The sequence below is a fragment of the Saccostrea echinata genome, unplaced genomic scaffold (assembly GCF_033153115.1).
Source record: "Saccostrea echinata isolate AGI-Se365-2 ecotype Australia unplaced genomic scaffold, CSIRO_AGI_Sech_v1 ptg000046l, whole genome shotgun sequence".
NCBI classification, from domain to species: domain Eukaryota; kingdom Metazoa; phylum Mollusca; class Bivalvia; order Ostreida; family Ostreidae; genus Saccostrea; species Saccostrea echinata.
In genome coordinates this window covers 7730740-7757194 of record NW_026889795.1, presented here as the reverse complement: position 1 = coordinate 7757194, position 26455 = coordinate 7730740, and the positions used below count along the sequence as shown (strand labels likewise).

The following is a 26455-nucleotide window of genomic DNA, read 5'->3' as shown; positions in this document are numbered from 1 at the left end:
GATGCAGTTTTTTTGTTAGCTCACCTGAGCTGAAAGCTCAAGTGAGCTTTTCTGATCACCCATTGTCCGTCGTCTGTCCGTCTGTCCGTCCGTCCGTCTGTAAACTTTTCACATCTTTAACTTCTTCTCAAGAACCACTGGGCCAATATTTACCAAACTTGCCACAAAGTATACTTGGGTCAAGGGGAGTTTAAATTGTTAAAATTAAGGGCCAAATCTCCTTACAAGGGGAGTTAATCAAGAAAAGACAAAAATAGGATGGAGTCATTAAAAAATCTTCTTCTAAAGAACCACTGGGCCAGAAAAGTTGAAACTTATATGGAAACATCCTGGGATAGTGTAGATTCTAAAATGTAAAAATCATGACCCCCGGGGGTAGGGCGGGGCCACAATGGGGAATCCAAATTTTACATTGAAATATATCAGAAAAATCTTTAAATATCTTCTTCTCAAGAACCACTGGACCAGAAAAGCTGAAACTTATGTATAAGCATCCTGGGGTAGTTTAGATTCTAAGTTGTTCAAATCATGACCCCCGGGGGTAGGGCGGGGCCACAATATGGAATCCAAGTTTTACATTGAAATATATAAGAAAAATCTTTAAAAATCTTCTAAAGAACCACTGGGTCAGAAAACTCAAAGTTATATGGAAGTACCCTAAGGTAGTGTAGATTCTAAATTGTTCAAATCATGACCCCCGGGGGTAGGGCGGGGCCACAATAGGGAATCCATGTTTTAGTTTTACATTGAAATATAAAAGAAAAATCTTTAAAAATCTTCTTCTCAAGAACCACTGGACCAGAAAAGCTGAAACTTATGTGGAAGCATCCTGGGGTAGTGTAGATTCTAAATTATTCAAATCATGACCTCCTGGGGGGTAGGGCGGGGCCACAAAATGCATTACAAGGGGGAAATCTGGTAAAGAACAGTATGGCCAAAGTTACTCAGGTGAGCGATGTGCCACATGGTCCTTTTGTTCTTTTTAAATTTTGATGTTTTACCACATGGAAAATATCTTACACATGTACATATTATTTTATAAAGTATAAATACACTTAATGATTTAGATTTTCAATTGTCCTGTCAAAGCAATCACCGTTTTGTCCAGAAATTCATTCTGAAGGCAAATACATTGTATTTAATCCATATACATCTACACGGTACAAGTTACAGACGGAACAACCTCATATAATTAAGTTGTAGAACTTATTTTGAAAGAAGGGATAGTAAATGGAGTCATTGCAAAGAATAAATCCAGATGACAGGATCATAATTTTCTTCCGAAATAGGCTGCCTTTAAATGTGTGCATCGGTGATATAAATATATATGCAAGCTCCACATATGTTTAGATCTATTGATTGGATATGTAAGATCATGAACAATTTCTAAAACAAGGCAATCTATTGACAAACAATTTGATGAAACAAAAATATCAACAGTCTCGTTTAAAGTCATAATAAAGTAGGTTCTATGGTCGATACAATGACCTTGTCAGCAAACACAATCTATCGTTAAGTCAAATGCTGACTGACTTTTCTCATATTAATTGTGAGGCCATTTTTCACACAATGAATTTTCTGTTGATTTTTCCGTGTCTCCCGATCATGACAAGGAGCACAGGGTGGGTGTGACCGGTCGGCAGGGGATGCTCACTCCTCTATGGCATCTGATACAACCTCTATTGTTTTAGAGGTTCGTGTTTGCTCTGCTCCTGAATTGTATTGTTTGAATGGACTTCTGAGCTTGAATACTGTTCGTTATCTTCGTATTTAATAAAGATTATATTCTTGCATGAGACCTGTAGAAGTAGGCAGTAAAATGTATCTCTTTCCAATTGCATTATCAATGGTGTTTTCCATTTCTTGTTTCACGTACCTGTCTTACAACTAAAATTTATTTCAATGATCAAGAAATTGGTATTATTATGCTGCGTACGTAATAAATCTACTTAGTTATGTTCACAAAAATGTTTAGATATAGGCAGTGTTGACCCCTCTATAAATGTATAATTGTTTAAACGCCCTTGTTCATCCTCTCTTTCTCTAATAACCTTTCTGCACTGTTTTCTTTCTCCCATTGTCCATTTATATCCTCAATACTCTATTTTTCTTGCGGTCTGTTTTTAACCTCACTTTCAGTTTGTTATAAGTTTTATAAATTGTAAAACTAAAATGTTATCATATAAGTTTCTGTCCCGCTTGTTCTTGTTTGTAGTCCCTTTTTACACAGTAAAGTCCGTATTTAAACAAGGGGTGAAGCCCGATTGTGCTGCTTCTGAGAAGGAATGCTCTTTTGACTTTCACGTGAATTACATTACGAGTATGATCTCTTACAACTTGTCGACTGGTGAAGGATATCCTGTTTTTTATACGAAACGGAACTTTTTTCAAGAAATGTTCCAATGATGTTGTGTCTATAGCCCGTCCTTGTGCTGAGATTCCATTGGCATACGAAGGTAAGCTTACTCTAATTTATGATATGTCAGTTTTTTGTTAAATGAAATAATTATTATCATATAAGATGCAGTAAAACTTGGTTATATTGAACTCAATTATAACGGACTTTCAATTATAGTGAACTTTTTTAACAATTCCATGGAAGCCTTTTTCAATATGTTCCTTGCATAGATATGTTGGCTTCCTTAAAGCTGAGTTTTGCTGCTTTTGTTTTTGGACTTCTAAGGTATATTATCAACTTCAAGTTTTCTTTAAATGAAATATGTAAATCTCTTAATCCTTTCTGTACACCTATAGCTTCATAATTTGAACGAACATCTCACTATATTATCAATACAACAAAGACCTCTTGAATATTAATATGTTGATCTGCAGTCCTGTTGATCTTCAGAAAAAAAAAATCAAAGTAATTTTGTGTCACAAAAACAGATCTTAATCTTCAATGATGAGGTTGATTGTAAATTATTATGGTAGATTGTAGTTTAACTGGTCTGACAAAGCGAATCAGAAGAGAGTTATTTCTACGTGTTGCAAATAAAAAGAATTGGAAAATTGATTGTTATTTCATCTAATGCATTTTTTTTTTCTTTTATGGCAAGGTATTACTGTAGAAGGCATGTATATGGCCCCTTCTATATCTAAATATTCCATGATTATCTCACAATAATTTGGGCGTAACCTTCAATTTAGCTGCTGTTATATTATCACAGTAGTTTCGTGTCAGATTAAGTTTAATTTTCGCAAGGGTTCTGGACAGTCACAGCAAAAAAGAGAGGTTACGGACGATATCTTATACACACTTGAAGGATCCCTTAAATTTTAAAAAATCCTGTCTGTCTTGGGATTCGTTAAAACTTTACGTGTTAAAGAAATAAATTTATACAAACAATTTTCTTTCATTTTTTAACTAGAAAAATGAACTATTAACTAAATATTGAGAACAAGATGGAAAGAAAATAATTTTAATATATAATTCATTGATAACAGAAATCAGAATATTTTAAATCCCCTCTGCTATGAATAACCTTGGCCTTTCTTCTTCCTTTTTATAGATATGGAAGATGTCGTAACAGCATATGGAAACTATAAAATCATGTATTCTATAAACAACCAATTCGTGGCCCCAACAATTGTTGTATATGAGAATCAAGAAGTAAGAGATTTTAACAAGTGTGTTGATTTACTCGAAGAACTAAAATAGAGAATATAAACCCTTTTCTTTATCGCATCTTGTATCAGCCCAAGAAAGCAATATAAGCCAGTTTGTATCAGCCAAAGACAGCAATATAAGCCAGTTTGTATCAGCCAAAGACAGCAATATAAGCCAGTTTGTATCAGCCAAAGACAGCAATATAAGCCAGTTTGAAGAATTACTGGAAAAAATACTTTCACAATTATTAACTAATCACGAATTATTTTTTATAATATCAAATTACAGAATTTAAAGTACTTTTAATTGAGAATATGAATGAAAATGTGTTATTACAGTTGAGTTTTTTAAAGGTTAAATTCAAATGGGGTGTGATGTGCATCTATCAGCTCTGCTAATCAATATCAGTGGTGCTAGATAAGTATCAGCACTTAAAGCTGATACGGCCATTGTACAGTAAGCTTAAAAAGCATAAGGGAAAAAAACCCATATATTTATTACTTATTATGTACTAATAGATTTAAAAATTCATCTTATGGACTACTATCCAGGTAAAAGTTCGTATTCACAATGACCTTGTGAATGAAGCTGTGACCTTTCACTGGCACGGAATGTTCCAGAAGGAAACACCATGGATGGATGGCGTCTCTATGTTAACTGAGTGTCCCATACTTCCGGGGCAGACCTTTACTTATGAGTAAGTAGGTTAAGTAAAACATTATTATATTATCAGAATAGACAGAAATATTGATGAAATAGTTTGTAAGATACTTGATATATATTAGATTATGTTTGTCTTACGGTATCGTTGTAACTTAAGTGTGAAATGACAAAGTGCCAATAAAACCTTTATTTATTTTGATTTTTATTCAGGTTCATAGCTAGTCCACAAGGAACACATTGGTACCATTCACATCATGGAGCGTTGAGAACTTCCGGTCTAGCTGGTGCCCTCATTGTACTTCCCCGACAGAAAAGGGAGGTAAAGGGGACTTTTTTTCCTTGTAGAACATTGCAAGTTAAGAGTCTGTAGCAAAATACATGAAAAACACCACGAGGCAAAAATTTATACTTTTCATCTTTATTTAACTATTTTTAAATTAATTATTTCAAAATGTTATATTTATAGAAAGACAAATTATACGTACAATTTTCCTCCAAAAGGGCTATGATAGGTTATTTTATATGCAAGCTACATCAGTTAGTGCACATTTAAGACTGATCAAATGATAGCCTCTGGGATAGGATGGGATCAAAATTGAAGGAGAAAATTTTAAAAGGGAATGACACGTATAAAAAAGCTTCTTTAAAAAAAAAAATAAATAAACACCGAAACATGGTTAGCCCAGAATCTGCATGTGATGTACCTTAAAGTTCATTTCCACATGAAATAGTTGGACCACAATGGGAGAGTATCAATTTCAAATCATGGCCCTTGAGTGCAGGCTTTGATCACAATATGAGGATTTTTTAGAAATATACAGAAAAAAATTAATTCTAAAATTTCCTTACAATATTAGAACAAATAAAACTTAGGTGACCATTGAGGCTCATCGACCTACTATTCTATAATTATTTTTCAAAAGTTGAGGAATTTATTATGTGTCGATAATAATAATATTTCAGAGATACGACATTCCCAAAGTTGCCAACGATGTTGTTCTTATGGTACAAGAATGGAATTCTAAGAGGAGTGATGTACAACTTGTCAACATCCAGAAGTGGTATATGCTATCGTAAGTTATCGTTAGCTTTTGTAAACTATCATAATATATATTATATATTATAAACTATCATACGTTTTCGTAAATTATCGCAAAATATCGCGCGATCGAAACTATCGGAAAGGTATCGTTATATTCCTTAAGCACAAGGATTGTAAATTGTTTAACATTCCATTAGAGAATTTTTTACTCAATTAGAAACGTCACCATGTACCGGTGAGGGCTTCAAATTTAGATCTTTACTCGGCGCTCAGGTCCATTGAGCTCTGAGAGATCTTGATCGTGCCAACGCCTGTTGTGACACGGGCCTAGGTTTTTAAGGTTTTATCCAAATGATCCGCAAATTTCACTTTAAAGTGCTGAGGAGAGTACTTGGTGAAGAAACAGTTAAAACTGTTTTTCTTGAATTGGGTCAGTCGCGACCGGTGTTTGAACGCACGACCTTCAGATCACTAAGCAAGCGCGAAGGTTTAGGAAAAACCAGATGACTTTATTTATTAACCATGGTTATATGTAAAATTCTACTAACAACAAGGATTCTAGGAGAAATAATGAATACTACTTCTTAACATGCTTGTATAGTCTGATTCCCCTTGAAATTCAAAGGCTGCATTCCGTAAAGAAAAAAAAATCTCTGTAATTCATCAAGGTTGACTCATATACACTTACCAAAACCAGCTCATATCTATAAACATGTAGGAAGAAAACATTTGTGGAAATCCGAGTTCGACAGAATGACTGGCAGACAGAGAGTAAGCCTAAGTTTCCCTAGATTCATCTTTAAAGTACGTAGTTTAGGTGTTAGTTGTCATTAACGTCTATGGTCCGTTGTGTTGAATTATACATACAGTTTAATGTTATTTTACATTTTGCTTTGAGTTTCTTTAACTTTTTCCATATTCATTACGTTTCATATTCATTGTAAGAAATGTATATATATTTGTTAAGAGTTATAAATATAGAAATTCCTATCCGGGTCTAATTCACTTTCTAGCTAACCCAGCTAAAACAGCAGGAACTAAGTTTTCCTCATAAAATAGGCGCATCTATATTTTAAATAAATACAAGACATTGATTAAGAATCTCTTTTTTTATTTAAGATTCTCACAAAACCTTGATACAGATAATTGTGTGACAGCAAAATGAAACTATGACGGAACTATATCAACTTTGGCGGAACCCTACAATAATGCACTTGTGAACGGTAAGACTAGATATTGTAAGTGTCTAATAATGATCATCCAGCTTACGGTAAAACTAGATATTGTAAGAGTTTAATAATGGTCACCCAGCTTTACTTGTGAACGGTAAAATTAGATATTGTAAATGATTAAAATGGTCATACATCTTCACTTGTGAACGGTAAAACTAGATATAGTATGTGTCTAATAATTGTCACCCAGCTTTACTTGTGAACAGTAGAACTAGATATTGTAAGTGTTTAATAATGGTCATACAGCTTAACTTGTGAATGGTAAAACTATAGATATTGTAAGTGTCTAATAATTGTCATCAAGCTTTACATGTGAACGGTAAAACTAGATTTTGTAAGTCTCTATAATGGTCATCCAGCTTCACTTGTGAATGGTAAAACTAGATATTGTAAGTGTCTAATAATGATCATCCAGCTTTACTTGTGACCGTTTAAACTACATATTGTAAGTGTCTAATAATGGTCATCTAATTTCACTTGAGAATACTTCTGTTCCTCTAGTCTTTCTTTTTTGTCTTTTACTGAAACCCCAATTCAATATAGTCTAACATGATGACTTTATTAATTTTTCATTGCCGAGTTTTTCTCTACATTGTATATTTTGATGCCTTGATTGAATCATAAATAATCTTATGTAATAAAGTCGACCAGGCTGTAATTTTAATGATTTTTTTTTTAATTTATCCTAGTTTCTGAGCAATACTATGAGAGGCAGTGTTTATTGCCACTGGAAGTTTTCAACATCTCGTCCAATACTTATAATAGACTCCGTCTGATAAACTCTGGTATGACAGGCAGCTATAGAATCTCAGTAGACAGCGTAAGTACTTAGTCCCACCAGAGGATAACAATTACATTTAATTTACTTTAGATTTCCATTGTGCACTTTATCATCTGTAGTGATCTCTGTCGCAGCATGTTTTCTCCTGTTCTCTGTCCATGGCTTCTGTTCTTTTTCTTTTCTGAACATCCGTGCATAACTCTCATAGATTAAATTCAGAAGGTGTGGTCCAACCAAAAAAATTTCTATTTATATTTATGTTTATCCAGAACTTTATATAGACGATACAAATCCGACACTTTAAACCATTAATTGTATGTTTTACAGTGCGACTAAATTAAATTGTGTTTAAATTTTTATATTTACATTTACACATGTTTTCCCTTAAATAACACAATCTAAGCGAGGCGTTTTTAATTCTGTGTATAAACAGGTTCCTCACGTGTCCTTTAATTTATTGTTTAGTCATAAACGATTGAAGTAATTTAACAGTGACGTCATACGTGGTAGAAACGTTCAACGGATTCAATTCATACCGTTGAGGTTTGATCATTTTAAGGTTTAATGTAAATATATACTACAGTGTATAAGGTATCATTTTTAACTTTTATCGGGATGTAAATGCGGGTCGGCATGTGATCAAATCTACCATTCGGGCTTTATGGAATTTGATCACACGACCAACCTGCATTTATATCCGAATAAAAGTTTTAAAATTATACCTTTTCTTAATCAATGAAGCACAAGCTTTTCCTAATTGCATCGGACGGTGCTGATCTTGTCCCTGTTCAGATCGACTTCCTTATTATCAACCCTGGGGAAACTTATGACGTCATTCTGTACGCCAATTCCACAGCAGGAAACTACTGGATATGATCGCGAGTAGAAACAACGGCGGTCATGGATGTACATTTTGTGAGTTGTGGTCCTCATTGAGAATATGAAACAAAAAAAAATTAGGAACAATTACGCATATTATTGCAATAATTCACTTATATGTTTTAAAGAACCATTTCCGTGTATTTACTTTATTTTTTTTTAATCCAAGTGTGTTGCAAACATGAGGTTTAGATCATCTTCATATACAGGGTTATGCTATCATACCAGAAGTATAGATCAGCTTCATACACAGGGTTATATCATACCAGAAGTATAGATCAGCTTCATACACAGGGTTATATCATACCAGTGTAAATATTCTATGTGGGAATAAAATGTGTGTAGGGATAAAGTGGTCCAGTTGTTAAATATTAGAAAAATACTAGTTGTTATAGTTTCATATGGAGTATAACATTACAATGGTGAAATTCTTTCTTAAAAATTAAATATCTAATCTATACTGTGTATTTTATCTTAATTGTTATATCTTCTACCTTTTGCAGAATCCAATACAACAAAATGAAAGCTTTGCACAGCTTCACTACAAAGAAGCAGACGCTGAACTTCCGAAATCAGAAGAGAGAAAATGCTCCGTAATAGAGCCCTGTGTAATGGCCAACTGCCCCTGGAGGTTTGAGATATAACTATCACGTAATAACTTAATGCAAAAGGATTTACCTGGTGACCTACTTTAAACCATGTCCAAATAACGTCTTTAAGGTTGTTCCAAGAATATTGTGTAATGTTTGCTCTTTGCCATCAAAAAAATATTTTCATAAAATATTCAAATTTGGACTGGATAGGTTTGTTTTAATCTTCATAGGTTATTACTCAATAAGCATGTTACCAGAATGGATAAACATTAACGTAAACATGGATAAACATTAACTTGTACATAAATAAACATTAACTTGTACTGAGATAAACAATAACTTGTATTGAGATGAACAATAACTTGTATTGAGATAAACCATAACTTGTATTGAGATAAACCATAACTTGTATTGAGATAAACAATAACTTGTATTGAGATAAACAATAACTTGTATTGAGATAAACAATAACTTGTATTGAGATAAACAATAACTTGTATTGAGATAAACAATAACTTGTACTGAGATAAACAATAACTTGTACTGAGATAAACATTAACTTATACATGGATAAACATTAACTTGTACATGAATAAACATTAAATTGTACTGAGATAAACAATAACTTGTATTGAGATAAACAATAACTTGTACTGAGATAAACAATAACTTGTACTGAGATAAACAATAACTTGTATTGAGATAAACAATAACTTGTATTGAGATAAACAATAACTTGTATTGAGATAAACAATAACTTGTACTGAGATAAACAATAACTTGTACTGAGATAAACAATAACTTGTATTGAGATAAACAATAACTTGTATTGAGATAAACAATAACTTGAATTGAGATAAACAATAACTTGTATTGAGATAAACAATAACTTGTATTGAGATAAACAATAACTTGTACTGAGATAAACATTAACTTGTACTGAGATAAACATTAACTTGTATTGAGATAAACAATAACTTGTACTGAGATAAACAATAACTTGTATTGAGATAAACATTAACTTGTATTGAGATAAACAATAACTTGTACTGAGATAAACAATAACTTGTACTGAGATAAACAATAACTTGTACTGAGATAAACAATAACTTGTACTGAGATAAACAATAACTTGTATTGAGATAAACATTAACTTGTACTGAGATAAACATTAACTTATACATGGATAAACATTAACTTGTACATAAATAAACATTAACTTGTACTGAGATAAACAATAACTTGTATTGAGATAAACAATAACTTGTATTGAGATAAACAATAACTTGTATTGAGATAAACAATAACTTGTACTGAGATAAACAATAACTTGTACTGAGATAAACAATAACTTGTACTGAGATAAACAATAACTTGTACTGAGATAAACAATAACTTGTACTGAGATATACATTAACTTGTACTGAGATAAACAATAACTTGTATTGAGATAAACAATAACTTGTATTGAGATAAACAATAACTTGTACTGAGATAAACAATAACTTGTACTGAGATAAACAATAACTTGTACTGAGATAAACAATAACTTGTATTGAGATAAACAATAACTTGTACTGAGATAAACATTAACTTGTACTGAGATAAACATTAACTTATACATGGATAAACATTAACTTGTACATGAATAAACATTAAATTGTACATGAATGAACATTAACTTGTACATTTATTGACAGTCCTGATAGCATGGTAAGGATAGAACCATCTGTCAAGTGTCTTTCCATAGCAGACCTTAAGGCGTCATCGATCAGCAGGATGTTCAACCCTGTCTCCATTCCAGATTCTCCAGATGATTTCCAAGAGATTTTTCTCAATTTTCATTTTACGGGTTAATAAGAAATGACAATTCTATGATTTTTTTTATTGATTAAGTAGAAATATGACACCAGGAAAATCTGCATTAAGAAATTTTATTCCAATTTTCTTAAATTTAAAACGGTGGTCTCTTGCTTTTCAGTGAGTGATGTTAAGCGTGCCCGCCCAGCAGTGAATGCAATCCACTACAAATCTCCACCAACTCCACTTCTGGTATGATGGATTTGATCTAAAATCATAGGATTATTTTTATATGAGTAACACAAAGAAGTTGCATCCAGATCTGTGAATATGAATAATCGGAGTCTGTTTCATTTTTTTAAATGATTAACTTGCATTTCAATAATTATTGTGCAAGAGAATAAAAGAATTCGGTTGTCAGTTGAATATCTTGCAAAAGGTTGTAAAATTTAATTTCCTTTTAAGTGTATTTTTCTCAACCTTTTTTTATTATTATTGTGTTCAATAATAATTAGTAACAAATGTACAAAAAATTTACATTTCACACAGCCAGATTTAGAAAGCTTTATTTTTGTTGTTTGAAGATTTCTCCAGATATTGTAAAAGACAAGTCAGAGTATTGTATGTAACAACGAACACATGGAGAACTGTGGTGAATACTGCCAATGCACTCACGTCGTTAAACTTGAAACGACGAAAACCATACAACTTGTTCTTATTGCAGAAAGTGAGTACCATCCATCTCAAATATACATTCTAATAAATCCCGAGTTGATATCTTTGCATGATTGTCCTATGGGTGTACAATAAAACCGTTTACACTTTTTCTCTATTAAACAAATGAAAATCATTTTAAAGCAGATTGATCAGGGAACATGTTGATGATGATTGTCAGATCAACTTATTTTATACCGGAAAATCACTTAATTTTGGAAGGGGGGAATTTTTGTTGTATTTTGGTACAAATATATGAACAGAGTCCCAAATAGATGTCCTATACGAAACCTAAAATTTCATATGTATCATAAGTGAACTTTCTTCTACGACAAATTCAAATATCTTATCTCCATAATATCTTCCCAAAAATACATTTTTTTTATTTTACAGTACTTATTGCACATACAAGGGTCGGTATATCAATTTCGTTTTCAAAATGATTTTATAGATGGCTTACAGACAGGAACTTCACATCCCGTTCACCTACACGGAAATCGTTTCCAAGTTCTGAAAATCGGTCATGCAGTTTTAAATAAAACAACTGAGTTTGTACAAGATGCAAACCAAGACATTCAATTTTCGGTTAACTTCAGCAAAGCAAGATGGCGGGATTCAAGCTGGAAGAATGGTAACGTTCCAGATCTGAACATAGAAAATCCTCCACTCAAGGATACGGTGGTGGTACCAAACAGAGGCTACGTTGTAGTGAGGCTGCAAACTGACAACCCAGGTAATTGGAATGAGACGAAATTCATTTTCCAAAATATTCGAACTTCAATGTAAACTCGATTTCTTTAGTTCAGCTAATTCAGTTAAACCCGGTGGGAATCTTTAGAAGATACAAGGATTTTTTCAGCAACTAGGTATTTTAATTTGACATACTATAAACTTCTCTCTCTCTCTCTCTCTGGTTCTATAAATCAATGTATGGATCTTCTTATAACCTCTTTGTAGTGAGTGTGTTATTATGCTAACTGTCTTTTTCTTTAACTATTACAGCTTTTTATGGTACATCAGAGCATAAAATTGGTAGCAAGCAAAATGAAGATGTAAGATTTATGACAATAAACTATCGTTTTGGATGTTTTCATCGCTGTTTTCGTCTTCTAATGTCTTTGGTGTTCTTCTACAGTGAAAACTGTCTTATCTTACATGCAATGGGAGTAGGGATGTCAACGAATATTCGAGTACTCGATTATCGTTCTATCATACCGACAATTAGCTAAAAAAAAATTACTCGGTTATTCGTTATAAAATTTGCTTCTTCACAGTAATCTTAAATTCTATGTAATAAAATTAGATTATCTTCATTCATTTCTTATCGCGTCAGTGTTCTCGTTTGTAAAACTCAGGGTAAGGCTTAAGTGGTTTGATAATTGTTCAAAGGATATATTTTGCATGTCGATTTTTAGTCGGCCTCCAAAATCTACAGTTTCTGGCATACATTAAAGATTTCAGAACTGAAAAACTGTGAAATACTGTACTTGCATTCTGCGGTGTAACATCCTACACTGGAGGATTTAGAGGGGGCTCAGCCCTTCTCCCTTTTGTGTCCAAAATATACATAAGATTTAATAAAACAATTTTGTTTGGTGTGGCCGTGGGCCCCTACCCCGGCCCAAAACTGGTCGCCCCCCCTTTCAAGATTCCTGGATCCGCCACTGTCCTTATACATATATCATGTGTATGTTGTACCATACATGTTTTATATGCTTCATCCGTCATACATATCGATATTCACAATTGAACCTTTCCTAGTAAATCCTCCGCAAAAATGCCCAATTACAATGTCGGAAAAACTTTTTTAAAGGATTGTCTACATCTTAAAATGTTGTAAATGGGGAAGCTTTCAAGAACTATATTTGCTAGCTCCAAATTATAAAGTTCCAGCCCGATATCATAAGATACTCTTAATCAATTAATAATAATAATTGAACAGCTGTAAAATATTTGTACATACATGTAAATTGGGGAACAGTTATGAGCGTAATTTAATGGTGCTTCTTTCTTTCGTTAATATCAGTCATTTTAAGATTGTATTGATTGTTTTCACAGAATCTCATAATTAAAATTTATTGCAAGCTTTCTATGTTTTTTTAAGAGGTTCGCTTTACCAGTTTACCGGTCACAGGTCACTAAAAGACATGTTCAACTTGCTTCGGGTGATTAGGCAATAAAGGTGCATGTACTAGCGTCATAAAAAAGGAGACAAATGCAGGCATTTGATATTCTGTATTTACATGTGCAGTAAATATTTTTTTTTTATTTATACATAATTTTATTCACAAAAAGTGAATGAGATTTGGCAGCAGGCATAGACTATTTAGCCCTCTCCCTATATACAGCAAGGTCAAGGTAAATACAAACTGTTTTACATTAATTAAAAAAACGTAAAAAAAAAAAAAAAAAAAAAAAAAAAAGAATGCAAGGAAAAAGAAAGAAAAAATACAATGAAGTACCTAAAATATTATATTTAAGAACAAATTCATTGGATACATATATTTATTACCATGTAAATGTTTACAATTCAGAAATTGTTTAATGCATGATTTACGTTACTAGATTAATTATTGTACAAGCAGTCCGTAAAAGACAAATAGTGCAATGCCATGAAAAATTAAATTTCTACGAGTACTCGATTATCGTTCGACTTAAGCCTCCAACAACTCGATTAAGCTGTCCGAGTAAAATTGACATCTCTAAATGGGAGACAGCATTTGTATCGGAATAGACAGGATGTCGGATTACAAAGGGTAAAGAACATAGAAAACAGTAAAATTGGGATTTAAACAAAGGTCGGAATTCACAGTGAAACGGATTGCACAGGTGTCGGGCTAGACACTTTTCACTGTATAAATATTGTAGGGATCAGTTTTCATTTTGCAGATATCGGGGTATAGTGAAAGAAGCCATTAAAACTACTACTATAATGAGGAATCAAGCTCAACGTCCTGGAAATTAAATTAAAATTTAATTTGAGCTGGTAATACTCCCGTGTCTACCACCAAAGATTAATCTATATTGCTTCGTAATCGTTAATAAATATCAATCATTTAAACTTGAATTCACTGGGATAAAAATCAGAACTGAATGAAAAAAAATGATATTAAAGACGACTTTGTTGTTGTACTTTGAAGTCTAATTGCTTGAAACTCAAATTGGAAAAACTAAAATCGTATAAATGATCTTCAAAATAATGATCTACTTTAAACATAGGTATTTTGAGCAATTTCGAATCATTTTATAAAAGTTAAATATGCATTGTTAGATAACGATAAAAGTGAAATGAACCAAATTCACATGACTGATAACATATATTAAGTAGCCGGCCATTTTGCATCTTAAACGTTTTTAAAGAGTTATCTGCCCTTGATAAAGAGAGAAAAATCGATTTTGTAAAAATCTCTGTGGTATACAATTTATTTCAAGGTTTAACAAAGAGACAGTGTATGCATATTTTCACCAAGATATTTGTAAGAAGTTCAAATTACTTTTTACAATATCTTGATAACACATGCGCTGCCCATAGACTTCATATAAAATTCAAGGTGAAATTAATTGGACAATAATCAAAATTTTGCAAATTTGGTGGAGTATTTTTATTTGATAGCACCTTCAAAATACTACCATGATTAAAAATATCGGACCATTCATTTATTAGGTACCAAATATTGTCGTTATACACTTAATACCTTAAATACTTTTGATATGCATTTATTCGTCTGATGTATTTATCCCTATGATGCCTTTGTCTGATGCCTGTCTGTCTATCTGTCATATATATCTGGGATAGATCGCTCTTTGTGTAAAGATATGCCAAAACACAAAGTTTTTATGAGAAATAATGGCTAGTTTCCCTGTAAAATCGTAATTTGACGGCTCTTACTAAATCTCTCTCTCTCTCTCTCTCTATCAAGCAATCCAAAGGTTTTAATATAATAATTGATATACTAGGAAAGTCATATAAATCAAATAATATTCAGGATTCATTAAGAACCACTTTGCCTTCGGGATTTTTCATCAATAAAGCTTGGATTCTGACATACACTGTAAGGCAGAAAAGCATGGAGAAATAAAATTTTCCTGATTGAATGGGAAATAAAGGCAAATTTTTCATGAATTTAAAATACATCATCCCCTCTCTCACACCCTATTTTTTTTTTTCTTCTCTTTTTTGGGGTGGGGAGGGGGGAGGGGGGTTTATGATATATTTATAGTTTATTTTACATTTCTCGTAAAAACTGAGCTATTATATAGTGTCAGTGGTAATACTCTTTAAAAGCTCATATTTTAAGAGAAATGTAAATAAAATAAAATAAAATAAATGAATAAATAAACAATCAAATAAATATATAATGAAATAATAATAATAATGATACCCCCCCCCTCAACAAAAAAAGAAAAAAAGGGGTGTGAGAGAGGAAATTATATATTTTAATTTCATGAAAAATTTGTAAAAACTCTCTAACAAATAGTGTATGTGGTGTTTTTGTTCAATAGATAAAAAAAGAGGGCGTTTCACAAGGGGTCCCTAGCGTGGTCATAAAGACCCGTAAACCCCTTGCCCCCCCCCCCCCCCAAAGACTAGTCCCTGGCTCGGTCGTGAAGACCCGTAAACCACTCTGAGAGGTCCCCCTCATATCAACGATCGGGGATCCGGTCGGTACGAGAAACAAGCTTTGTGCTGCTGTGTGCCTTGGCGTAGGTCTACCTCTGGCGCGTCCTTGACATGGTCGTAAGTGGCTGCCACCCTTCTCGTTTTCAAGAAAAACAAGTATAAACCCACCTGCAGTCGGACAGCAGGTCCAAAGTCCTGGTAAAGTGTGATGGCTACTTTGTAAGAAACCGAAAAAGAAAAAAAATTAAAAAAAAAATAAAAACCAAAAAAAAAAAACTGAAGCGGAAGAGCTGGAAACGGAAGGGCCGCCATCTTGGACCCGGTTCAAAGGGATCGAAATGTGCACACTATGCTACTATCTTGGTAGTATGAAAATCCTGATTTAGAGTCTTCCTACAGATTGATTAATCAAAACATAGTAAAAGTGTAGTAAAATATGTATCAGTGTACATAATTCTGTAAATGCATGTAGAATATTTAAGGGAAAGGGGGCGTTTCAAGTCCAGGTGCTACTTTGCTCTTCTTTTTACATAAATACAATTAAGCCAGTAGAGCTGCATTCTCATCAGAGACTTCTGGTTTGTACTTTATTTAATATCAGTCAATCGGAAGAGAACTGTGTTTTGCTTTAAATATGATGAACATTGAATATAACTCAGGTTTTCAATTTGCAGCTTTTTTCTCTATTTGGGTTGACTTACCCCCCCCCCTTTCTGGTCCTCCCACTTTGAAAAACGATGCTACGTGCCTGAGAGAGAGAGAGAGAGAGAGAGAGAGAGAGAGAGAGTAATTTGTTTCCTGGGAACATGTTAAGGAAACTGTATGCTCAATTTTATTTTTAGGTGGGGGTTCTGAAGAACTACATGTATACAATGTACTGGAAGTTTTATTTAATTAGTATTGTTCGAATTTACAGACACAGGTTGAGAATTACGCTCGAAGATTGCAATCTCCCTTGATTTTTTTTTAATTTAATTTTTTTTTTAACACAGAGCCTATACAACATGCTTTAACATGGAACCTCATACTCTCAAAATTTATATATGTACATTTGTAATATTACTCAACCCGTGCGTGAAAATGACGTGTTATAAAATAACTGGTATCTGTATATCTTGATTAAAACCGCAGAAACATTCAAATTAGAAAAGTAGGCGCTGCAAGCAAAGATTGATCAGGGAAAATCAAACTTTTGTGATAAGTCGATGTTTGAGAATGGTCTTGAAGCTTCAAATAGTTATATATACATTGGAAATTTTCAGATTTGCTTATAATTTATCGTCAATTTATTTGAAATAAAAATATTATAAACATGGAAATTACAAATCAGCAAATATAATGTTATAAGAAAAGATATTTTGATTACTGTGTACATCATGTTATCATATGAAACAAGTTGTGTTTGTGAAACACTGAGCCCCCCCCCCCCCCCCCCCCGTATGACAGCTGTGGGCAAGGTAAAAATTCTCAAATGCAAGACAAACTCCAAGGTCAGGAGGTCAAAAATGTTGGTCTTTCACGTGGAATATACCTGTGAACAGGCGCAGATCCAGGATTTTGCGTTAGAGCTAGGGGCGCTACTAGATGGCAAGGGGCATCAGTACCGCCGATATCACCAGAATGTCAAGATCAGTGACCGGTTGGGTCACTAAGAATCGGCAAATTTATTGAATCTCATTTTAGCACAAAAATGACTGTAATTTTTACCTTTATTACGTCAATGTAAGTCTAAAGATAGTGAAAAAATATATATATGAAAATTTATTTTTTTAGTTTTATAGGGGATGAGCGCCCCCGCCTGAATCCGCGCCTGGTGAAATATGAAAGCCTTTGCAACAAATGCTTAAAAGTTATGGCCAAAGTTATTGTTTATAAAAGAAGGTCATACATGTACTCCCAAGGTCAAGGAAAAAAATGTTGGTACCATAAGGAAGTTCTTGTTACAAGGAATACATGTGAAATACAAAGTCCTACATGTAACTCCAACCAATCAATAGTAACTGTTATGGACAAGGTTAACTGTTTTAGCGGCTAGACAAACTGCTACATGTATATAGACAAACAGATGGACGGACAGATCAAAAACTGTATGCCCCCAAATCTTCAGCTATGGAGGCATAAAAATATTAGCCCAATCTAAAATATTCGACTTTTCACTGATTGCATGCCTGAATCGTATAGAACCTGTACTTTTTATTCATTTCATTTATTTTTTGACAACATCATTATCCATTGGTGTATAGTAATGAATACAACACACACATATACACACACAACACACACGTGCACATACACACACAACACACACACACACACCCTCTCACACGCAAACAACACACACACACACACACACATATACACACACAACACACACATACATCAAAGTATCCAATTAACTAGCATGCACTTAATGCAGTCATAATTATGTGTATGACAGAGTGAAAATTGATATTTATTTTTATCAAATTATTATGATGAATAAATTTATTATTTTCATTATTTATAAAATAATTATTTTCGCAACATATGAGTTTATTCAGTATGAATATATTTTTAGTACTGTTAATTACTTTACAAATAATCATGTCACTCATGTGCATGGATATTTTAAACTTTTATACACTGTAGCTATATTTAGAAGGAATATACCCTTTTCTTGTATTTGATTGGTCAGTTATGGTCAGATGTAGAGAATTTGATCATATTATAATTTGGAGGGAATTTTCCCATTGTGTTATTTAGTTCTTGTGCTGCAGTCTTTGTTGAAAGTGTATTTTCAGTGTCAGTCAGTATCATTGAAATTTTTTTTATGTTTCGGGGACTTAGAATCGTTTTTGAAAGGGGGGGGGGCAGACTGAGAAAAAAAATTCAACTTACCTAAAAAAAAACTTGAGAAGCCAAAAAAATAAGTTAAAATGAAATGAAATAAAATAAATATTAAAGAAAAATTAAAGGAAAGTTATCCAGACTCGAAAAAATCCTATTTCGTGGGGGGGGGGGGGGGGGTTAGATTCAAACTCCTTTCAGTAACAAATTTTATTCATAGTACATTACAACATTACCCTTATTTGACTGTGCTGCAACACAAAGTACAAAGTGGGTGGGCTATCCACCCTTTCAATGAACATTTTCAATTTCTCGTTCAGCATACATGAACATTCGCAAAATTGGCCGCATCCGTCCGTTTATCAGTGACGAAGCATGTAAAGCTCTAGTGAATTCCTTAGTTACATCTAAACTTGATTACGGCAATGCATTGCTATATGGTGTTCATTCTCAACACATCGCCAAACTTCAGAGAGTGCAAAACACAGCCGCAAAACTAATCACGCGTTCTAAAAGATCAGACCAAATTACTCCAACTTTGATCCATCTTCACTGGCTCCCAGTTCAATACAGGATCCAATATAAAATCCTTTTACACACTTTCAAAACCCTTCGTAGCCTATCCCCAGTCTACATGAGAGACATCATGACTCAGTCTGTTTATAACCCGCCACGATCACTACGTTCAGAATTCTCGCATCTTCTCCAGGTACCTCGGACACGCACGAAAACATACGGAGACCGTCGTTTAGACAAGGCCGCATCGAGTCTCTGGAACTCTCTGCCTTTTAAACTTAGAGAATGTATTTCATTGCCCAGTTTTAAAAAGGATCTTAAAACACATCTTTTCAAACTAGCTTTTAATTTGTGATTTCTTAATATAAATATGGCTTATATTTAGATAGAGACATTATGATTAATTTTATTCACATGTCTTTTTTATGTATTTTAAACATTGTCTCTTTTTATATATTTTAATTGTAAAGCGCTTTAGAGGACTCAAATTGATAGAGCGCTATATAAATTTTTATATTACTATTACTATTACTAAAAGGTTTTGTTTGGAAAAAAAGTGCCCCCACTCCCCGGCCCCCCTGTTGCGACGTGCCTTAGTTTTGTGGAATATTCTCATAATCAGCTCAGTTGATTTGTAAGTACATGTACATATATATTCATTATATTAAATACATATATTAAATATCTATTTCTGTAATAATAATAGAAGTATTCAGACATCTATTTTATTGAAACAGTTGGTCATACTTTAAAAGAATAAATATAAGTGTAATATTTTTTTAAAGAAAAACAGGATTAGTAATATAATTACAGATACATTAACACAGTGAACTGAATAGTTGAAGTCAGTGTATTATTTTCTACCTTTAGATATACATGTAATTCCAGGCCCGTAGGAAGCAATTTCAGTTTGGGGGGGGCACAGCCATACATTTTTCAGTTGACGTTGAGGGGGCACTACCAAAAATTTCCTGACAAGCAAATAAAAAAAAAAGGTCATCAGACCTTTTTATTGAGGGGGCACAAGCACACATTATCTATGTTTACTATAGTAATCTATATATCAGCAAAATTATTGGGGGGGGGGGCACGGCCCCTCCGTGCCCCCCCCCCCCTCGGTTCCTACGGCCATGAATTCTCATGATGTAAGAGTAAACTAGCTATTGTTCTACGACCTTTACACCTCAAGTGAGGTAAGCAAAATCTCTTGAGTGTTATGCTTGAAATTTATATATCACGATACATCATAATACTAATGAAACATACGTATGTAAATATTTTCTTTATGAATTCTTGTGAAAAAAGGTTTTACATATTAGTATGCAGTGAAAATAATAATACTTTGTTTGTTAAAATAATGAGAAGATATAGATGATTTTGATAGACACAAATATTTTTGAGTCAAACATACTTAGGCTAGCATTTTCATTTCATTCAGACATGAACGTAAGAGTTATCTTTCTTACAATGTTGTTTATTATGCTAGCTTTTACTGTGTTACAGGGTCAACTCAATTGAACAACTATATACATATCTATCGTGATTATTCCAAAATAAAAAGGAAACTTTATCTGAGTCTTTTCTACTGTAGCACCCCAAGACCCCGGGTTACACCTGTGCATATCAGTTTTAAGGGTGAACATCGGGATCGAAATACAAAATATTATTTCATGTTCAGGACGACGCAGACGTGAAAAGGTTGAATGCTAGATCAAGGGGAAAAAAAGCGAAACAAGCTAAAGCCTATTGATTCACGAGAGAAATCAACATTATTGTGAATACTACACGTATGAAATAGTGGGTAAACAAAGTAAGGTCATATCACGTAGACATATACTGTGTTTTGTTTTGTTCACGGTAAACTGACTAATATGAACAAGGAAGTAGATTTAACTTTTTTTGAAGTTGGAAGTAGACCTAGCCCCGGGGTATACATATATTCTTTTTTTATAAATATATATGTAATTTTATTCTTAGAAATAATATTTGATAAAGTTTTAGCCTTGGGGTTTACCTACAATATAAATGTTTTCTTAAACATAATAATGAATAAAGCTTGCTTGGGGTCTGTTTGTGCTGTGGATACTGGCCTGGATAATTCATTTGGTAGAGCACCTGACTAGTGAAGCAGGGGTCCTTTCGGTTCTGCAATACATAGTTTCCTTACTTGTTACACACTTAAAAATAATATGAAAAAAGTCCTAGCCTTGGAGTCTACATAATCTTAAAATAATATTAAAGTCCTAACCCCCTGGGTCCACATACTCTTAAAAAACAACGTGAATAGACAAAATATGACTCTGAGAAGCCCCCCTACTTTCCCTTGGAAATATCAGCTCCTCCATTGAATTGCCAGTCTGGCATGATGTGTGTTAAGAACTGTAACAATGCACTGTGTTCATAAAGAAAAAATGATTTCGTTTCTTAATTTGTTTGCAGTCCAGATTTAAGTTTGTGAAAATCATGACCCTCTGGGTAAAAAGGGATACAATAAGAGATTATAGTTTTACTTAAGAATTAATAGATAAAAATATATACATATTCTTATTTAAAATTTCCTCAATACCAGCAGGGACATAATAAAGGGTTGATATCTAAGGATCCTCAGCCCTCAGGTAAATTCAAGCAGATTAAAGGGACCAAGACCCCGTGGGTAGGGTGGGGCCACATAAGGGGATTTTAGTTTTACACTGTAATACAATGTATTGGAATTAAAAAAAAATCATCCTCTCAAGAACAACAGGGATGTAATTGATACTAGGCAAGCAGAATCAAGTTTGTTCAAATCATGACTGCCGGAGGAGGGGAGGGGGGATTTAGCCACCATAAAGGATCAAAGTTTTACAAAGAAGAATATAGAGGAAGACATCTTTAATTGATTATATTAAAATTCAAGCATACTCAAGATTTGTTTCAGATATAAAAATTTTACATAGGAATATATGAGAAAAATTCTTTGTTTTATTTTTTCCTAATGAACTGCCTGGGCAAGATTATTATATTATTATAAAAAGCAGATAAGAGGGGGGAATTATTTCTTTAATTTATTGGTAGTAGACATTGCACGCATGGGTGAAGAAAAATATGAATGGACTGTCTAATGGTATACAAAAACTAATGGCATTCATGTTTTTTGAAGCATTAAAGAAAAAAAAATTATTATTTTGGGATAGTGGGATTCTGTTGTTGTTTTTTTTTAGCTCACCTGAGCTGAAAGCTCAAGTGAGCTTTTCTGAGTTTAAATTGTAAAAATAAAGGGCCAAGTTCCCTTATAAGGGGAGATAATCAAGAAAAGACAAAAATAAGGTGGGGTCATTAAAATATCTTCTTCTCGAGAACCACGCCGCGAATGACCCAATTCGATAAAAAATGGGTAGCAACTGTTCCTTCGCCATGCGCTCGGCACTTTGAAGTGAAAGTTGCGGGTCCTTCGGATGAGACCTTGAAAACCGAGGCCCCGTGTCACGGCAGGCGCTGGCACGATAAAGATCCCTCACTTCTCAATGGCCCTGAGTGCCGAGTAAAGGTCAAAATTTGAAGCCCTTCATCGGTATATGGTAACGTCTCTATATGAGTGAAAAATTCTCGAATGGGACGTAAAACAACATACAATCAATCAATCAATCTCAAGAACCACTGGGCCAGAAAAGCTGAAACTTATGTGGAGGCATCCTGGGATAGTGTAGATTCTAAATTGTTCAAATCATGGCCCCCGGGGGTAGGGCAGGGCCACAATAGGGAATCCAAGTTTTACATTGAAATATGTAGGAAAAATCTTTAAAAATCCTCTTCTCAAGAACAACTGGGCCAGAAAAGCTGAAACTTATGCGGAAGCATTCTGGGGTAGTGTAGATTCTAAATTGTTAAAATCATGACCCCCGGGGGCAGGGCGGGGCCACAAGTATAACAAGGGGGGGAATCTGGTAAAGAACAGCATGACCAAAGTTACTCAGGTGAGCGATGTGGCCCATGGGCCTCTTGTTTTGTAATGCTAATAGATTTTGAGCTCGAATACTGTTCGTTATATCCACATATTTCATCTCAGCAGCATCAGGTAGTGCATATAATTCCTGCATTATCCATATCAATTCCTGCATTATCTATATCAATTCCTGCATTATCCATATCAATTCCTGCATTATCCATATCAATTCCTGCATTATCTATGTCAATTCCTGTATTATCTATATCAATTCCTACATTATCTATATCAATTCCTGCATTATCTATGTCAATTCCTGTATTATCTGTATCAATTCCTGCATTATCTATATCAATTCCTGCATTATCCATATCAATTCCTGCATTATCCATATCAATTCCTGTATTATCTATATCAATTCCTGTATTATCTATATCAATTCCTGTATTATCTATATCAATTCCTGCATTATCTATGTCAATTCCTGCATTATCTATAACAATTCCTGCATTATCCATATCAATTCCTGCATTATCCATATCAATTCCTGCATTATCTATTTCAATTCCTGCATTATCCATATCAATTCCTGCATTATCTATGTCAATTCCTGTATTATCTATATCAATTCCTGCATTATCCATATCAATTCCTGCATTATCTATGTCAATTCCTGTATTATCTATATCAATTCCTGCATTATCTATATCAATTCCTGCAGTATCCATATCAATTTCTGCATTATCTATGTCAATTCCTGTATTATCTATATCAATTCCTGCATTATCCATATCAATTGCTGCATTATCTATATCAATTCCTGCATTATCTATATCAATTCCTGCATTATCTATATCAATTCCTGTATTATCTATATCAATTCCTGAATCAACAAAGAAAGAAACATTTTATTGTTGAAATTGTAATCATTAAGATACTTGTTTATCAACCCTACAGATTAGGCACAATAGCATTATCTCTACCTGTACACTAGAGTTTTACAAGTACACACTCTCTCTCTCTCTCTCTAGGTTAATGTTCTGATTTTATTTTGACAGATTTCTCAGGATGTGGTGTGCAGTTACATGTCATCATTAAGAGGATGAAGAAATCAACTTTGTTACAGGTTTTTATAAGCAATAAATAAAAATATACTAGAAAAAATAAATGTATACATTACATTTGTAGATGCACATTCGAAAATATTGACATCATGGACTTGCTTTGTAAAACAAAAAATGGTTAAAACAGTCAAGATTAAAGCTGTCATTTGAATTTTGTAATTTCAAAATCAAGACATGATTTTGTCATTATCAAATAAAGTAAATTAAAATATATGTTTTTTTTAAGAATGATTAGTTATACATGTAATGTTCTTATTTTCTTTCCCCAGGACACAGAAACAAGATGAACAGAAGTCATGCAGTTTTTACCAGACACAAGAATTTAATATGGTACAGAGGTATTTCTTTGTTACTCTATATAACTGTGTCAACACACACGGTAGCCACCATACAATGTACCTATCTAAAGAGTGTGGCATTCCATAAAAAAGTCTACATTTAATATTCCACAACTTTGTAACTTATGAATTAATATACATGTATATGAAAGAAAGCAGAGTTTATTGTGATTATATTTTTGTATATTGTATACATGTAGTTGAAACATTTGACTTGAAATGGTAGACATGATTTTAAATGATAATCTGTAAGAATTAATTAAAATCTTCAGTATTTTAACATAAATACATTGTATGTTTTAATCCATCAATATTATATTTTAGATAGACTACATTGTGAATACTTGGACCCTGCTGTTCACAGGGACATAAATAGAATTCTGTCCCCAGTGTAAAAACAAGGTTTTTATATTTGTGTTAATTTTATCAATGTTTATTAATTGTAAGCAGAGACAAGTTATTGTTCTAGATTTAATTATATGAAATGTATATATAAAGATAAAATATTGATCTAAACATTTAATTCTGTGTAAACAGAGACCTATTATAGGCTATTATTGATGTAGATAATTCTAGTACAGTGTTGTAATTTACAGAGAAATCTCCCTGACTGAGGAAATCAACACGGGATTCTGTTATAAAACCACAGGATAAAGATGAAATAAATGTCTGCTGTCAATGATGTATAGATTAGTGTTACAGAAATCTCTCACAGTGACAGGTGTTAGTCGTGTACGTCACATTACCCGTGTATCATCAGACCGGGTCTGGATCAATGATAGTTATAACAATCTCATCTTGACAAACACAGCAGGGGATAAACTACATCACCTGACAGATATACGTAGTGGTTATAGTGGAGGACACACTGTGAACAATGATGGTGATTTAATTTATATAGACAGTGATTATAACATCAACAAACTGTCTACAGAGAACACCGTAAAGACTACATTAATAAAGTACAACACAGCACCATGGGAACCACAGTGTGTCTACAGCTCCCCCTCCACTGGAGACCTGCTGGTCGGGATGTATAATACTGATACAAAGACAGGCAAGGTAGTGCGGTATAACTCCACAGGAGAAATCATCCAGACCATACAGTACAACAACAACACAGGTCAGGGACTGTATAGTGTACCTATCTACATCACAGAGAACCGCAATGGAGATGTTATTGTGTCTGACTTTCTCCGTCGTGCTGTAGTGGTGACAGATCGCGGTGGAAGTCATCGCTTCTCCTACACAGGACACCCATCAGGATCAGGACTATTTCCACTAGGAATCTGTACTGACGCGCTGTCACACATCCTGGTGTGTGATTATAACACCCGGTCAGTACAGATGTTAGACAGTGATGGTAACTTCCTGTCACAGATACAGACATCACCACACGGGATAGACACACCACGGGGCCTGAGTTATGATGATACCACACACCTACTGTGGGTAGGGTCATACTACAACAACACAGTAAACATATACAGAGTGGTAGATACACACTCTCTGACTGGTAAGTAACACTGTAGTTTGTTTAATTGTATTGTATAATTATAATATCACAACAACATAATAACTACATTATATTATAATTAGGGATGTCATATAAGAAGAACTATAGAGAATTGTGATATATAAACCTGTATACAAGAGTGAATAGAAAATTGAAATATTTAGTTTGATTATGAATTTTTATTGTGCATTTTTTTAAATTATATAAGTAATAATGATGAATTATTTATGATTAGATAAAAAAGGAGTAAAGTATTCAAATATTTAATTAAGTGTTTGTGT

General features: G+C 33.4%; 1 long non-coding RNA gene and 1 pseudogene across 1 annotated transcript; both read left to right on the top strand.

The window, feature by feature from the left end:
• The first annotated feature begins 2280 nt into the window (after nucleotides 1-2280).
• LOC133201997 (uncharacterized) overlaps nucleotides 2281-26455 on the top strand; it is an 89725-nt pseudogene continuing 65550 nt past the window's right edge.
• Nucleotides 21002-25060, top strand: LOC133202246 (uncharacterized). Its single transcript, XR_009723233.1, has 4 exons — nucleotides 21002-21084; nucleotides 24255-24322; nucleotides 24590-24650; nucleotides 24983-25060. It is a non-coding gene; the product is annotated as an uncharacterized LOC133202246 (long non-coding RNA).